The sequence below is a fragment of the Anguilla rostrata genome, chromosome 5 (genome assembly GCF_018555375.3).
Source record: "Anguilla rostrata isolate EN2019 chromosome 5, ASM1855537v3, whole genome shotgun sequence".
NCBI classification, from domain to species: Eukaryota; Metazoa; Chordata; class Actinopteri; order Anguilliformes; family Anguillidae; genus Anguilla; species Anguilla rostrata.
The window spans coordinates 32,147,557-32,164,692 of NC_057937.1; the positions used below are offsets into that span (position 1 = coordinate 32,147,557).

At 39.0% G+C, this 17,136-nt stretch overlaps 1 long non-coding RNA gene and 1 pseudogene across 1 annotated transcript; both read right to left on the minus strand.

The window, feature by feature from the left end:
* Positions 1-989: 989 nt before the first annotated feature.
* LOC135256114 (zinc finger BED domain-containing protein 4-like) lies at positions 990-2,561 on the minus strand (annotated as a pseudogene).
* A 2,013-nt stretch (positions 2,562-4,574) lies between these two features.
* LOC135256116 (uncharacterized) lies at positions 4,575-9,277 on the minus strand. The gene is made up of 3 exons (XR_010330385.1): positions 9,214-9,277; positions 5,741-5,969; positions 4,575-5,256 (listed from the first exon to the last, which is right to left on the minus strand). It is a non-coding gene; the product is annotated as an uncharacterized LOC135256116 (long non-coding RNA).
* Between the last annotated feature and the right edge of the window lie 7,859 nt (positions 9,278-17,136).

Sequence of the window (17,136 nt, forward strand, 5' to 3'; positions counted from 1 at the left end):
CTTTTGAAGAAAATTGTCTCTTGGGTTTTTGTCACTATATATTTTAATGGAATTCAATAGACTGTCATATGATTTGGACATTTTCAAATAATTGTTAGCATTCTTTATTTCCATTTGTAAATAATTTAATTGATGCTGATTTGCATGAGAACAGTCTCCTTACAGGAGCTCTACATTAAAAATATGACTGGCCCACTAATATATTATAAATACATTAGTGACATCATGTTATTTTGCAATACATTTTTAATCTACTATCAATAGAGAGCAATATAGCCCACTCACGACTACATAGGAAAAATTGTAGCTCAGTGCATTTCAGTCTCTATTGATTGTATACCATACACATATGAACAAGACCGGGGAGTAGTGCAAACTTTTGAGGGGGTAGAAACATAAACAAAATAATTGTTTATGTCCACAATTAGAGCCCGACTGATATGGGATTTTTGAGACCAATACCGATACCGATTTTAGAGGGGAAAAAATCAGATTACCGATATGGCGACCGATGTAGTGAATTTTTGAGCTGGAATGAAAATAGACGTTTTCTATGTGGATTGTGCACCGATTTTGCACCGATATGACTATGCAAAGGTACTCTGAAGGCTGCTTTCTTAAACAAATAACTATTAAAGAATATTTAACATTATTATAACATTATTAACATTGTCAACCCATTTTAGGAATGAATATTGAGAAAATAAAGAATAAAAATAAAATAAATAGCTAAATAAACATCAGAGTATGTTTCAATACTGCCAGTCAATTAGGGGCAGGTTGTAAAACAAGAAGCATAGCTTCTCTGCATTTACACCTGCCAGGGAGCTCCTCTTGTCCTCATAAATGTTCCCTATTGTGCTAAAAACCCTCTCACTGGGGATAGAGGAGGGTGGAGGAGTCAGGAACCGCCTGGCCTGACAGCTTCAGAAAGCGGCCACTGTTCTGCTTCCACCATTGCAGAGGGTCACCTGACGATAATAATAAAAACAAGATTACTTTTTTATCCGGATATAAAACATTGATGTTTATTCTAGGAAAAAAGCTCAAAGTGTTTTAACAAACCTGTTTTCCGATCCAGACTTGGCTCTTTCAAATACTCTTCAAGCAGACCTTCAGGTGGCTCTGGCTGTGCCTGTTGGCTCAGGAGCATGTCATCATATAGGCTGTCTAACAGACTCTGAGACTGGCCCTCCCCTGTGGGATTCTCTTCCCTGCTGGTGGCTGCAGTGCTGCTGCTTGCTTCGGTGCTGTGGCTGCTGCTGCTTACTTTTTCTGCCTCTTCCTGGAGCCAGGTTTTGGCCGTGCTTATTGTTGTGTCTGACAGAGGGCGCTGCTTGTAGTGAGGATCCAATATGCAGGCCAAAACCACTTCTCTTCTTTCCTCCATGGCCAAATCTCCTCTTCAGGCTGTCCAGCATTGTCTTTCTGAGGGTTTGGATTCCCCTTGTGTTTGGACCCTGTGACTCCAAATAGCGCCGTAGTACTTCAGTTGTGGGTATGATGCATGAGACAGAAGCATCCGGCTTACTCATTTCCAGAGTGATCTCTTCTATTGGAGTCAAGGTGTCAATAACTTTTTCCACTATGTCCCACCCATCAACAGTTGGGTATGTACAATGCACATACTCCCCAGAGTAAGGGTGAGCACTCGTTTCTGCTCCTGTATTCTTCTGAGCATGTGTAATGTCGAATTCCATCTCGTGACATCCAGTACAGTCCTCTGTGATTCAAGGCCATCCTGTACTACCAGTTGGAGCGTGTGGGCGCTACAGCTGAGGCCTGGCATGTCCACCATCTTCATCGCTTGTACCATGTTGGCACCGCTGTCACGTAGTACCAGCAGTACGCGGTTGCTCTCGATGGCCCACTCCTCCAGCATCTTTAAAAACAGGCTGCCTATGTATTCGCCAGTGTGGGATCCTGACATCGCCTTTACATTAAGTACGACATGTACTCTTGTCCACTCTTTGTCGATAAAATGAGGGGTCAAGCTCATCAGCCCCTCAGTGGTCCCTGACCAGCAGTCTGTTGTGAATGCAATGTCTCCAGCATTTTCAACAGAGAGAAGCTGTTTGATTTTTTCCACCACTTTGCCATGCACTTCAGGCAGCTTCTCTGTGCAGTAGAACTTCTATGATTTTATCGTGTACCTGGGCTCTGCAGCAGCTAAAAGCCTTTTAAAACCAACACCTGAAAAAATGGAGTATGGTTGTATATCTGTGGCAATCATCTCCATCACCAAATTGTCCAGATTCTTCGCTCTTGGATCTGAAGGGCCCCATTTAGTTAATTTTTCAAACATCTGTGGCAGTGTGTCCTGCACTAGTGCTGCTGGTGGTACGGGTCTTATTTGTGCCACTCGCTGTACCTCAGCCTTCGCACGGAGATCTTTGTGGATCACTTTCAGGTGAGGCCATAAATTGGTTGTATTCTTTTGACTGGATTTGCTAGATCCCTGGCTTATCTTTGCTTTGCAGGTATTGCAGACAACTACATCACCCTCTTTGGAGAAGTAGTCCCACACCTTACTGCCCATTCGCTTTCGCTTTTCAGCCATCTGTAGGTGATAGAGGAAAGAACATTTTATTTAAGCTGGGCATTTTTAAGACAGGCATTTTTTAAATGTAGAGATAACAGTTAATTTTATTTCTTAAATTATTCATTCATTTATCTATTTATTTCTTTATTTATTTACATAGGGTATTTGTTTTATTTCTTTTAGGGTTGGGCCAATGGAAGATATCATCGTCCATCGCCGATGGCTGACAATCATCGACCACTGAGCCCAACATCGTGATTCAAAAGAATTTGTGATTTACTAAAGGATCACACTATTTACTGCACAGTGAAAGCATGTTTTCATTTAGGCGCAAACATAAAAATAATTTTTAAATCTACCTGGTTTGTGCCTGCCTTAGTAAATCAGGGGGTGAGTCTTTATTTGTATCGCAAAAGCGGCGACTGGTGAGCTGAAAATTGGTGGGGCACAAAACTAATAATTAATCTCAAACTGTTTTAATTCATTTTCGGTGATTAACAAGCATGCAAATGATCTGACTAATCAATTGGAAAGTGACACACAGCTTCTTCTCCTCCTCCCCCCCAACAACAATATCATCGTCCATCGCGATGTTTCACTGTGGACATCGTCATATGGCAATTCGGTAGACATCAACCCTAATTTCTTTATTTATTTACATAGGGTATTTGTTGTTTTAATAGTTTTTTCCTAAAGTCTTGCCGCAGAATACCCAAAATAAATCAAGTTACATGGTATGACTAACTGGAGATAAGGTTAATAGAAGTGAATACTGAAATAATGAAAACAGTTTTCTTTTTCTAAATGTAGCTAACGTTAGCTTTATGACTGGTAACATAGATCCCATCCCTATAGCATTACTTTTAAATAGTTTTTCCTCTCCTCTCATCCTAACGTTAGCTGAGCAGGAGCTGTCATTATCTAGCTAGCTATTCAAAACAAGCGCCGTTGTCACCTCAAATCGGTAACGTTAACCTCTTGAGTTTATTCAATATGAAAATAAATGCCTCAGTTAGCTAAAATACGGGGGTAAATCTAAATGTACACTGTCCTAAATATATATTTTATATCTGAATGATATGATAATGAATTATAATGTTAGCTAAGTGATGGTGGACTAAGTAAGAGAGCACAACAAGGTCTGCAGTTGGATGCATCTCACGTTATTGGCTGTTGATTAGCTTGCTGATAGCTAGCTAGCAATGTTATCGTTAGTTAACATTCATCGGCAGTTTGCAAACATTTATTAAGACCGCAATTAATGAATGACTAACATTACTGTTAATACACTATTATTATTGACAATATTTGAATAGCTAGCAAGAGAAACATACCTTATTCTTCTTTGTCAGTTTCAGTCAGTCAGTCTTGCTGCTCTCTGACTGAGTGAAGGTTCCAGGTCACATGAACCTTGTTGATGTTGTGGGCAGTGAGAAACACTAGATGGAGTGCTAGGAGCGCCCATGTGTCAGCGTTAAAAATAAATACATTTTAAAAAATTATCGGTCCTACATATCGGCCACATGTCATCCTATCGATACCGATATGTTCCAAAATACAAATATCCGCCGTCCGATATATCGGTCGGGTTCTATCCACAATAGAGGGTATGCACATGACATCACAGTAGGTGGAAGTCACTGCGGTTACACCCACTGAGTGGTAGAAAGACTACTGAGTGATAGCGTTAGCGTTCAGCTTGAATGCCGTGAAAACACAAAAAACACATCTAAAATGGGAAAGAGCTGTTGTGCGATTGACTGTACAAATGGATTCAACAAGAAATTGGAGCTATCTTTTTTACAGACTGCCGAAAGCTAAAGAAAAGAGAAGCAAATGGATTGCTGAAATTCACAGAAACAACTGGAATCCAGGCACCAAAACGTGGATTTGCAGTTGTCATTTTGTGTCAGGTATGTTGGATTTTTGGGTAAAATCATACCTTAAGTTATGCAGGCTACTGTATTGATTACTCATCAATTAAATATTTAGCATCTTTCATTTATATTCTGTGTAACTGTAAAGTTTTTGCCAGCATTTATTAAAAAACATCCATGATGATGAGCCTTGTGTTCTACAAACAAAGGGGGGGGGGTAGTTACATAGTATTAGCTAGCCAAGCATATAAATTATTAAGGTATGATTTTACACAAAAATCCAACATACCTGACACAAAATAACAACCGCAAATCCATGTTTGGGTGCCTGGATTCGAGTTGTTTCTGCGAATTGCAGCGATGCATCGCTTCTCTTTTATTAAGCTTTCGGCAGTGTGTAAAAAGCTACCTTTGCCTTGCTTGGTGCCATTCTCCAAACCCCAGCCTTCACTCACGGCAGAAAACAACTCCCAGGCAAAGATGTTGAAGAGTCCAGAATGAAATCAAAATTTCGGATTCATAATGGCAAGTATATTTATTTGCCGCAGACTGGCAAACTATTTGATATGTCAATTTGATGGGACATAAAATGATTAACAATTTCATTGAAACTCCTACATTAAATTAATATTAATAACACAGCACAAAGTATGACTTTAGCCATTTGTATAACAGTGCTATAACAAATACTGAGAACAAGGGTAAAATGATGTTAAGTGTTGTGCTTAAAAAGATTATAAAAAGACTGATTGGTATTTTACAGAACACGTGATTGGTGTCCTGATGCGCAGATTCCACATCCTGGATGGACCACTTCCTGTTGGCTTTGTGAAGTCCCTGAGGGGTGAGATAGAGAACAGGGATGTAGCTACCATTGACAAGATAGCACGTGTGTGCTGCCTTGGTCAGCATGTCAGGTAGCATTGTGTTCAATAAAAATAGACAGGGGGATGTGTAGGTAAGTAAAATCAGTTCATCAGTCCCGCTCTCTTTTCTTTTTTCCGAATCCCCTCTTTCTTTTTGCTTTGTCTGTGTAGAACTTAATGTCCTTCACCATGTCTGCCTCAACCTTTTTGGTACAGACTTTGTTCCAGGCACAGGCGATGCTGGTTGGTGCCATACTTGTGAAGCCAAGGCGGACAGATGACTCTGACTTAAAAAAGGAGTGCCCCGACATGGGAACAACTTTCCCCCATTCTAGAATAAAATAGAATACGATTACTTACTTTTCCACCAAATAGGAAGAGCATTTCTTCTCTTCTGAAAGAATTTAATATGTGGCATTGTGATTAATACTGTTAATGTTATGCGGTCAGCTTACCCTGCCATGCAATTACAGTGAGCCGCTTTAACCTCTCCAGTCCTCTTAGCAGCAACCCAAGTGTTGTGGGATTTATAGGTGACCCTCCACGATGGCTTGACCTGGGTCTTGAAAACTGTAATGCCAGCAGAGGGTTTGTGGTGCAGTACCACATCCACCCAGCCACTGATGGAGAACTTATGTGCTTCCAGGGATTTGTAGTTCTTCATTTGACTTGCAGTGTAAATCCCTAGATGAGAGTGTTACATTTGTTTTATTAAGATAGGATAATGAATAAATCTGTTCAATGGGCATAGATGACGCATTTGCCAATGTGATGAACTGTTAATCAGTATATATAGCCTGCATAGTATATATAGTATATGTGAAAGGACACTCATCAACCCCGATTTCTTTAACTTTTTCTTTATAACGACGCCGATTGGCAACGACATAACATAATTGTTTGCCTGACTGGCCATATGATTTGGGCTCCTAATAGCTAAAAAGCAATATGGTATTCTTATTTTATGCTATTAAATTGGCAAAGACCCCGGAATTTGCATTTACCGCCAGTCAAATTATAAGGGCTGCTTTCACCAAAAAAAAAGGGGGAGGGGGCATGACGCAAGGGCAAAGTACCTGGATGTGCTGCTCTCATCTATTCACAGATGCACTATATCTTACTATGGGCTTTTCACACTAGAGCATGCGCACTAGTTACCTAAATGTGAAGGATCACAGTAAATGCAGAGCAATGACGTTAACCTGTGGGTGCGCGCTCCGATAAAGCTTTCAAATCGTCTGAGGAACTGTGGCTTTGCTGGCTAGCTAGCTAGATACATACTTATGAAAAAGCTATGTGAGCTAGCAAGACTGAAATGCACTGAGAAGTTGTGGTTAGCTAGCTAACTAAATAACTATTTTCGCAAGGTAGATATTGAGCTGTCCTACTGACTAGCCCCAGCCAGCTAGCTAGACTGTAGAACAGTTGTAGCTAGCCAACTTTTCCCAATGATACAAACATCGGTGGCAGTCGACTGTAACATGAGTAATTATATGTAGCTGGCAGGCTATCCACAACTTCTGACTGGTTTAAATCCTACAGGCAAGAGGTGTGCACTCAGCCATTGTGTGTTATGGGTGCTAGCTACTTCGAGTAACTTCAAAAACCGCTATGCAACTTCAAAAACAACAGTATTCTACAAACTCCTGTAGCCACTAACGTGATGGTTGGTCTAACACAGCACACAGGGACATTTTTGCACTTACTGAGCGCATTGATCAGGTAGCCCAGAAATAATACATAATGCAATTATTATGTATAATCTTGATAAATTAGGCTTATATGTATAACTTTACATTCATACAATCGTCATCTTTGTAATTGACATGTTTATCATCTTCATCATCACCACTTCACCTTAATCAGCACAATTAGACAATTGTCTAAAAATAATTTAAGAGCAAATTAAATATAGATATTCTTGTTTTTTAATTTATGTTGGCCTATTTATTTTTCATATGTGATTACTCATCATCAGCACCATCATCATGCAAGGACAGTAACACTACAATTAATAATATCTTTACTGATATTAGGCTATTAGTTGCAATATCAGAATGAGAATGTAATCAAAATAATATTGTGAAATCAACATAATAGCATCTTAATTTAAGAGCCACATATTCCAGCTTTATTACTAATCATGTTTCGCGAGTAATCACCATGAACAATGGGCACAAGAAAATTATGGCAGGTTACTAATAATAATGTTAATGCAATAATGTTCTTGCTGTGGATTCATGTCTAGGTCATGGTTTAATACTCTGTGTATTCTGATACATCATTGGTTCTGTGCAGTCAGCTCTCAATTCAACTCTTTTCTGCATCGAAGAGTCAATAACAGCCTCAAACTCGTTCATGTGCAGGTGTGCCTGTTTAAGCAGTTAATATTGTAGTTGTGATGTAAAACCATGTGGACCAAATTGGAATGAAATAAATCTTATATTTTCTTCTGTGGGAATAAAAAAATCACTCCCTGGAGAGTAATTAGTTGAGTGTAAAGAAATTTTAGAGAAAAAAAAGTTGTCGGCAATTGTTCTATTTTATTGTGTAGTCATAAAGAAATAACAGGAAATAACAAAAATTGCCGCAAAACAGCTGGAATTATTCAGCAACATTATTCCCACTATGATTTCCATTTGACACTTTGATATGACACATATGCTTTGAATGACCACATTGTCTTCAGATGGTAAGAACAAAAAACACTGGGCCAAGTTACTTGCTTGAAATAATTTAGGAAACATTGGGTAGCAGCATTGCTTTGGAATACAGCATGTTCAATTAGTGTTAGCTAAGATAGCTTAGTTATTGTAACTTAATTTTGATATGAGTGCTTTTAATAGCAGGCCTAGTAAATTGGCATTTTTTATGTTGAAATGTGTTTTTTTCCCCAGATATATTATTTACTAGATAACCAGCAATGAATCTAACAAGATATTTTGCTAGATAATAGCAAAGTTTGTCAATGCAATTGGCGCAGGGCAATTATGGTGGTGACACGATCTGGTCCATTTTTGGTTTTGCTTTTGATATCCGATGGGCAGTGCTGTTGTACACCTAAACTGGGATTTTCTTTCTCCACAAATGATGCTGGTCTAACGATTTTATGCCAATACAGCTAGCCTACAATTGTAGCTCCTTGATTTTAGAAATAGAAACTATGCACATGGTACTCAAAAACGTAGGGTAGTTTAGCAAGTAGGCTACATTGCTTGCAGCCACTTTCCAATGATTCTTTTCTTATTTTGTTGGTTATACTACCATTAATTATGATGTGTTGTTTATAGAGAAAGGAAGGGGAAACCTGAATTATTTCGCCTGTGCCAGTACATGCTGAATTCACAGAAAACACATATTACAGACATACATGTAATATGCTGCATACTGTTTATTCTGTCCTTGCTTGACGAGTCAGTGCCAAACTAGACAGATAGCTAGTTGATCCAATAAAGACTTGAGGCTTGGATAAGTTTAAGCTTTCTTTGTGAAGTGAATCTTTTCCTTTGTAAAACTGAAACAAAATACATTAGTAAAATATATTTGATTGCATTTAGTTGTCCATGTTGTTATTTGCTTTCTTTCATATTACAGGTAAACTATAGGTAAGTATACATTCACAAAGATAAATAATGCATTGTCCACAACATTTCCATAGTAACTACACTGTCAAATAAAACTACTGTAAAAACATTAAAACAATTAAATACAGATTCCAGGTAGGCAATAGCAATTCAATTTGAAGTGAACTTGAGCACATGACTAGCTAACCAGCCAGGGTACTTAGCTAGCTAAACAGCATAACATGAACAAGCAAGATACTAGCTCTGCCAAAAATATTCAAATCTTTGCAAAAACAACTCAAAAAGGACACATTTGTCATCCAACTATCATTAATATACAACAAATCAAGTTATGTAATACTCACAGGCATATATTCTCAAAACTTCACTGAGAGAAAATGCAGAACTGCACACTAGCTCCAGTCATGCAGCAACTAAAATGGATATTGGTGCAATGGGCTTTATATAACTTAACAATGACCACTAGAGGGAGCTCAACACCATGAAATTATACCTGTAATTATAATATGAATTGCCAGCGCACTGTTAATCCAAAGCATAATCACCTCAGGGCGGTGCCATGGGCCTGGCAAGTGCTGGTGTACTGTCCATAGGGGCCACTGTGGACCCATGCAAGATTTTACTTTGCTACAACAAAATGATGACAATATTAGCAGAGATTGCTAGCAACCTTAGCAAACTCTTCTTTGAGTGGTGCAAAGAACCCCACGTAGAGCGGCTGTAAGACATGGGAGAGATGTGGTGGAAGGCAGAGGAGCATGACACCTTCCTGAACTGCCAGGTGTGTAGTTCAGGAAGCAGTGGCTGCTATGATCGTCGAACACCAGAAGCAGGGGGCTCTCCTTCACAACGAGCTTCAGGAAGTGCTTCTGGAACCACATCCAGAACAGGGTGGTGTCAATGTAGCCAGACTCACTCCGGGCAAACAGGGTGTTGTCCGGAGCTCCCCGGAGGGAGTCACCTCCTGGGTACCCCTTTCCGTAGATAAGTATTTGTGGGATATCCTCTGAAGGCATGTTCAGGTACGCCAGCACCGTGATGTGTTCCATGGTGCCGGGTGCCTGAACATAGGAACCTTGACTCGTGACAGTTGTAGATCTCCCAGGGTTTCTCCATCAGCCCATTCTCAAGTACCGTTTTCAACAGTCTAAAATACGATGTTATGTTCCTCTGCCTGGCACACATGGCTCTCCCTCCAGCATCCTCATAATGAGCTCCTCACGGTGACGCTGGCGGACGTTCCTCCACCAGGTACGAGAGAGAGGTTTAGCCTTCGGATCCCTCTCCCACCTGATGATGAGATGAGACTTACACTGGGGCCTACTGAGAGGGTGGCCATGGCTTGCCATGTACTGGCAGTAGCGGACCAGGGACAGCTCATCTGATTTAGACAATACCTGCCCTGGCACGCTAATTGCACCATGGTTCACCCTCCAATTGAATCGGTCTGCCAGGGTCGAATAGTGGTACCTATGATTGAGAAGATAAGAAGGGAAGATATTTTTAAAACTTCTTTCAATATTTAACACACCGAAATACTATAAAAATACGCAGCAAACAAGGAAGTGCAATAAAAAAGTTTTCTACCTTGTGGATCCTGGCTGCCTCCCTCACTATCATCCCTTCCATGCAGACTTCAATAGGCCTCAGCATGGCTGCCTCACTCCACACTTTTTTTGAGGTTTTGGCCTTTATCATCTGCAAAAATGTATAACAACAAATTTCTGCACTTTTCCCTCCTATAATGTATTACAGTGTTTTAAGACATCATTCCGGGTAGACTATTGAGCTAGTCAAAAAGCAAATGTCAATGTCAGCAATTTCAGCCATCGAGCTCAGAACAGCTTTCTGTGCCATCGGTGGGATAACAGATTTTCTCAGGTGCATTTCTTTGTATATTTAAGATTAATATGAGAAACGGTGGTGATAATCGCCATTTCTAGCAACCCGTACTGATTTTCTGATGTGACCTTAGTTGCCGGAAGCAAAATAACCATTAGGACAGCTATGTTGGAAACTGTGAGCGATCATTGCAAAATTGTATTTTATTGTTGCGATTAAAGAATTTCGAGTGTGTTGTAAGTGAAAAGATTAATATTGTAAACAAGGTTGTATTACTTTGCCATTTAGACAGTTTATTTTGTGTAGTTTTACGGGACTTATCTTTCTTCCATTAACGGCTTTCAGTTCTCTGGAATAAATATGAAATAAATATGTTGGTGTTTGAAGTGGTCGCGGTGCTCTCACTCTAGTACTCGTACTTATTTTGAAAAAGCGGTTAAATGCTTGTTTTGAGACACTGTGATTGCTACAATATGTAAGGAAATTATTTCTGGAGTAGGTTTATATGGTCAATTTTTTAAATGGTTGGCTAGTAAAGCTACCAGGCTAATTCGCATGTTGTACAGAGCCCAAATGTAAAGCTAAATTGAAAGTATTTTAAATCCGGAATATTATTGCGATGCAATGTGATTTCTATTTTTTATATAATTGAATATTCAATATTATAATTTTTCAGTTTAATTCATGCCTGCTTGAATAGCACATTATATAGTTAATAGTTTTAGAGTTCATTAGAGAGTAATTTACCTATAAAGGTCAGGTTTTAAACTGATGGCAAGCCTACCCAGTGAAGTTACCTGGAAGTGTTGTGTTCTGAATGTGGAAGAGCTTTAATCTCCAGCCTTATTCCTGCCATTCAGCCACGGTGGTATGACAAGTGACCAGGATGTAGCCTATACCACTCACATTCATACTCAATCCCCTTTCACTCTCACAGCCACAATACTCCCTTGACTTGGACTGAATTCATCCCTTGACTGACTTACCTTTACTTTCACACTGGACCGAGACTGTGAAAGGACTGTGTATCTCCCCAGGAAATGTGGATGGATTATTCTGCAACAAGCACTGGTGGCTGCAAGTCTTACTGAATTTATTGGACATTGGTTCTAATTTTTTTCCCCAGTAGTTATTGTACATATTTAATCAAAAAATGAATGTACTTGTTGGAATTATTGTTCAATTGAACAGGGTCAGTATTGATGGTGATCCTTGTACTTTATTCAGTATTGACAATGAACTTTTGTGGATCAAATTTGAATTTGGATTTTGATCTATTACAATATATTAGACCAGGTGCACCCAAGGGAAGTACATTTAAAGGAAAATATACTCAGGAAAGAAAAGATACCCAAAAAGGTAAAAAATACTTGAACAAATTTAATCAGACGGTAATTTGTATGCAAATTTATTGGTCTAGAATTTAGGTTGTGATTTCACAGTGAAGCACTGCAAGTTTATTTTGGGTTGAAAACAAACTTTTCTTTTTGAAATGCATTATATGGCCATTTGTATCACACTTATTATTTGTTATACATTCCTTCAATACAAGGTACCAGTTAATTCCACGTCTCCAATGTCATTGAGTGTTGTCATCCAGTACCCTCCACGTCCCTGAGTCATATTCTAGAGCTTCTGACGCTGGTCCAACCATATCAAATATCCTAATACTCCATTACTGTGCTAGTATATGTTACACAGGGCACACACACCATTCACTCACAGACATGGGCAATTTAGAGTCTGCAGTTAGCCTACCTGCATGACTGTGGGAGGTTAGTTAACATTAGTTAGGGAAAAAAAAGTTTGAAAAGAATCAGTATCAGTTACTGATCAGTATTAAGAAGCAATTTTTGCAGTACAGTACAACACCATCCCAACAACCACCGTGATATTGATTGAGGTATGATTATTGGTGCCAGATGTGCTGGTTCCAGCATCTCAGAAACAGCCACCCCCTTAGGATTTATACACTACAGGCTACAGTCTCAATAACTTACAGTACAGAGGGTGGTGCGATAACAAACATCCAGTGAGTCGCAGTTGTGGACAAAAACATCTTGTTCATGAAAGAAGTCAGGGAATGGGCAGACTTGTTAAAGCTAACAGAAAGGCCGCCAATAAGAGCTGTTTACAGCAGTGGTGTGCAGAAGGGCATCTCTGAATGCACAAGGTGTTGAACCTTGAAACGGATCATGGGCTCCAGCAGCAGAAGACAACACTAGTTCCCACTCCAGTCAGCAAAGGAGAGGAAGATGGAGCTACATGATCTCCAAAACTGCATGATTGAAGATTGGAAAAATTGTCATCTGGTCTGATGAATCTCTATTTCTGTGACACACAGATGGCTGGGTCAGAATTTGGCATAAATAACATGAATCCATATACCTTGTGTCAATGGTGCACGCTGGTGGTATTGGAAAGGCCGGCCCGTTGACAGACTCCAACAACCGCCACCCCCCCCCACCCCGCCCCCCCTTCGAACGCAGCGCACAGACTTGTTTAGGGCCACCAACACAACCTAGGGCCAGCCCTGGGTATTGGTGTGAGGAATGTTTTTTTTAGCACACATTAATGCAAATTTAGCATCACCTTTGGAGTGCATTATGAATGTGTGGCCAAAAAATCCACAGGAACTGTGTGATGCTATTGAGTAAGTGTGGACAAAAATCCCTAAAGAATGTTTCCAGCACCATGCCAATCCATGCTAAGAAGAATTTAGGCGGTTCGGAGCAAAAGGGGGTACTATCCAGTACTAGATAGGCGTACCTAATAAAGTGGCCAGTGAGTGTAGCTGTCACAAACATTACAGTACTCACTTTGCAAGAATAACACTATTGGGTCAACTTCAAATTGTTTTATGAGATTGAAGTATATTTGGGGGAAAGTTTTGACCATTCTTCCAGACAGAAGCTGTCAAGGTTGTTCAGATACTTTGGTCTGCACTAGAAAAGAACATCAATATGTATTATAATTGCATCCATGGCCAGTTGACCAAGTATTAATTATTAAAATGTATGTAACATGCCTTCAATCACAGCCCTTTCTGCCTTGTAATTCCTGGAATCCTGTGACTTTGCCAGATGCTTTTCAATTTCCATTTGGGTAAAATACTGTGAAAACAGAAGCTTTGATTTGTCTGAATGTAATTATGACTAGAGGTGCAATGGAAGGCAAAGACCCTTGCAGTCTTTGTCTGGTTGAGCTTGGTCCATCTTTGATAATAGTGAGCATTTCATCTTCAATCTTTAATGCTTTTGAAATGTATTTATGTAAAAAAATAAATAAACAGAAAAAAAAAATCAGTGAAATGCAAAACTTAATTCTCCCATGTATCCTGGGGGAACAAAAGAAAGACAGCAAATCTAATCACGGCATTCATATATTGTATTAGTGCATAAGCATTATTTATTAAATTAGAACAGCTCTGTTTCTTTACTTCCATTTAGTTGCATAAATACTAAGCTTGCCTTTTCTGTAACATGGAGATGATGATTTAAAATTAAACAAAAATCAAGACATGTATGAAAGAGACTGAATTTAATGCTTGGAAGTGCCTTGATCTGTGGCAATTTCGGTGCCTTTTGATGTGCTTTCCTCAGTGAGATGATGGTTTGTTTAATAGAGAGCATAACAGAAATGAAAGAAAATGGAATAGAAGCAAGCATTGCCTGGAGGAATAAGAGTGGCCACAAACAGCATTGACTTTCATTGCAGCACCCCAAGGACCAACATTGCAATATGGATGAAATCTTCCACTTGACTAGTGTTTTACAAGACAATTATGGTTCTCATCATAAAGGCATACTATGCAGGTATTTAGCCTTGCTGTGGTCCTGTGTTTACAAATGAAGCAATTTCAAGGTTGACTCTGGTTTTTGAACGAGGCCTGTCGGCTTGTTGTTTCGTTTTACTGTTCCTGTGCTTCATCACCTCCACCATTGCAGTAGCTACCTAGCTACATATTCTCCACTGAAATCTGTTCCCACCCCAGAGACTTTGTAGCCGCACCCGCCCCTTCCCACACAGAAATGACAGTCACGCCCAGAAAAGACCCAAACATATCTTAGAAGAAGAAATGCCGGCAGAGGACCATGGATTTGGCAACTGTGATCCACATGACTGAGCATGGCTATTTTATATTTTCAAGGTAAAAATCCTGTATAGTTTGTCTTTAATACAGGGATTAGGACTATGGTGTAAATGTGTTTATTTCTGTATCTTAAATAACAACATTGTCATAATGACTGCTTTCCAGGAAGAGGATTATTGCACCCTTATTTGGTACAATCAAAGCTCTAGTTTGCTAAACTAATGTTTTGAAAGGCTTGCTCATTTTTACAGCATTTTTGAAATAGCAGTCGTGTTTACAGAAATATTAATAGGATTCCCTGAGGCTAAGAATTATTCTACTTTAACACATTGTAAAGCAAGGCCCACAGATTCAACCAAACCTGTTTCAGCCTCCTGCAGAGGTGCACAGACATGCCATTTTCACAGAAAAGCATATTATCTGGAAACCTCAAAACAACTCATCCAGAGAGAGAGAGAGAGAGAGAGAGAAGAGAGAGAGAAAGAGAGAGAGAGAGAGAGAGAGAGAGAGAAATAAAACCTGTTCTCAGTAATAACTGCAGGGGAACTGAACACATATTTCTGGCTTGCTGCTATGGAATACAAGCAGGGACACCAAAGGATGAGAATTTTCCACTAAGCATCATCCTGCTTTTCTATCTCCCAGGCCATGGTAAGACAGGATATCTGCATAATATCCATTCACTCTGTCAAACAGATGTGGAAGAATGGCAAATATACTGTAGAACAGAATAGTATCAATGTATTCCTCAGTGCAGTTTCTCGAAATCAAGACAAAAGTATGTGTATTTTCAATATTGCAGTGTACCTCCAAAGATTTGGTGGCGAATAGTACAACATTTAAACACATATTCCATCATAAGCCATCGTGAATACCTTTCCATTTTTCATTTTCAACATAGTCCCCTAGGACTCAGGCCCAAGACCAAGTGCTAAAACAAGTTTGGTCAGGTTGGCTCAGGCAGGTCAGGTTGATCTTAAAAATTCTATTAAAAAGGGAAAAAATGATGACAATAACAACCTCTTTGCCCATCCCCTTGGTCACATCTAAAAGCATAGTGAGCCAATAGTTACAAACTCTCTGTGTGTTTACCTACAGCATGTGAAAATTGTTTAGACAGCGTGGGATTAACCACAGCTATTACCCAAGGCTTTGTAGTCTCCCTTGTGTTTTCAGGGAAAGTGGTGATTTGTCAGGCTCCACTGTTGTTTATTGCATGTACTGTCTAAGCAGATCCATTTGCACAGCAGTTCTTTCTCAATGTCACATATAACTATCTTTTCTCAATTATGGAAAGGCTGCAGTATGGAATATGCAGGCTGCAGGCTGGCAAACAGATTTCATTTTCAAACTGGAACCTTGATATTTTGCTATTTTGAAAGCCAAATTTGCCAAATAATTGGAAGTGCCTCATTCAGTTAAAAATAGTGATTTATTAAGCTTGTGTTATAAATTGTCTTACCTAGAATATTGTTTCGTACAGAACCACAATGTACTGTCAGAGCAGCAAGCCTGGTCTACATTTTAAAATAAAGTTTTTTAAGTGTACACATTTTTTAATACAGTTTGTTTAGAAAAACAATTTCCCAGCCACAGACCATTCATGTGAAAGTTATTTAAAATATTTAGCCTACATTTGCATGTTTTTTTTTCCATTTCAATCATTTCAAGTCCCTGTTATTATGCTGTATAAATAATATCTGTTGTCAAATGAGCTATAGGTCACTGTAAAGTAGTGGCAAAGCTCATGATGTAATGTTAAATAGAACTGCACTCAGCTGCATCACTTGACTAGTCAATGATTACAGACAATACCCTATCTAATTTAAACCAAACCAAGGCTAGTTTAATGCATTCTCAATTGCTGTTTTTGTAACACTTCTATGAATAACATTTCTTTGAAGTATTAAAATGAGGACAGTAATCAAAGGGGCTTTGTCCATGTAGGGTACAAACTAATTTTGCTGTTATTCGTTATAGTTCAGTTGCAATATTTTCTAATAATTACCAATGAAAAATTCACTTTTTTACATGGTCCCTTTACCATATATCAGGCAGTGTGTCTCAATACTACAACAATAATGAATTTTTAAAGACTGAATGCAGAATTGTTATCATAAGCAAAAACAAAGTTATTTTCAGTACAGTAAATTCACGCTAATACGTCACCGAACCCACATGTTTAAGCATTATATTGTCATTTTACACATTCCTACCTGAGCTGTTTTCACCCCATAAATCTGTTTGTGCAGTGGTTTAAGGTACAACATTAAATTAAATATCAAGACAATCCAATAAAATGTTCCAGCCATGAAAAAACCTCATTATTCAT